The sequence below is a fragment of the Tupaia chinensis genome, unplaced genomic scaffold (genome assembly GCF_000334495.1).
Source record: "Tupaia chinensis unplaced genomic scaffold, TupChi_1.0 Scaffold143584_1, whole genome shotgun sequence".
In the NCBI taxonomy this organism is placed as follows: Eukaryota; Metazoa; Chordata; class Mammalia; order Scandentia; family Tupaiidae; genus Tupaia; species Tupaia belangeri.
The window spans coordinates 4,402,011-4,402,935 of record NW_006203430.1 but is presented as its reverse complement, the minus strand read 5'-3'; the positions used below and the strand labels follow the sequence as shown (position 1 = coordinate 4,402,935).

The 925-nt window shown below is 48.5% G+C and overlaps 1 pseudogene; it reads left to right on the top strand.

The window, feature by feature from the left end:
- LOC102493636 (uncharacterized) overlaps positions 1-925 on the top strand; it is an 11,967-nt pseudogene that overhangs the window by 2,373 nt on the left and 8,669 nt on the right.

The window sequence follows — 925 nt, the reverse complement described above, 5'->3', positions numbered from 1 at the left end:
TTCAGCAGGCCTACCATTGGACAAGTTAAGCCAGGGAAACAAGGCAGATGGCTGCACCCCGGTCTCTAACAGATACTGTACACACTCACTTGCTCGCTCCTCGCCACTCTACTTCCACCCACCTGCAGCTCCTGAGCCCAGCTCTGCTCCGTCATCTCACCTTCCTTTCCATGTGGCACATCCCACCTTCTTTTTATTTTTTAATTGCCATGGGGGTGCTACATTTGCCAGAGAGACAAAAAGACACTGAGACACAAATAGAAAGCATCTCCCAATGGGGCGTGGTTGTATTGAAATCCCTTCTCTTTCATTTCTCCAGCCTGTCATGATCTGGGACACGCACACACACCCAATTTTTCAAGCTGCTGTAACTGGAATTCCAATTATAGTACTGGCTCCCTTACTCACAAGGCTACAGGGCTGGCCCTGGCACATATTACCTTCTAACAGACCATGCAAGTCATGCTTCCTGCCTTCCTGCTAACATGCATACTCCATAAGGTCAAAGTCCTATGTCTGTTTTGCTTAGACACACCACTGCTTATGAAGCTAAGAAATATTTCTTGAGTGAATGTCACAGGTGAGTGGATGACAGTATTGTAATATTATACATGATGCTATTTGTCTCCCCAAAGCCAGTACTATACAGCCTTTTTTAAAAAAAAGAATTAGTGGGAACCAGCAGTTAGCGTAATGGCTATGTCGCTGGACTCCCACGTAGTCGACCGCGGTTCGTGTCCCGGACCCGGTGGCTTAAAAATCTCACGCCGGGCGCGTGTGCGTGCGTGCCCAAGATCCCGAGAGGAGAATGGAGGAGAAGGGATTGCGGCGTGACCATCCCCCCTGGGGGGGTCTCTATGTCTCTCTCTGTCTTTCTGGCGAGTGCACGCACCCTACAGTGAAAATCTCTCCAAAAAAAAAAAAA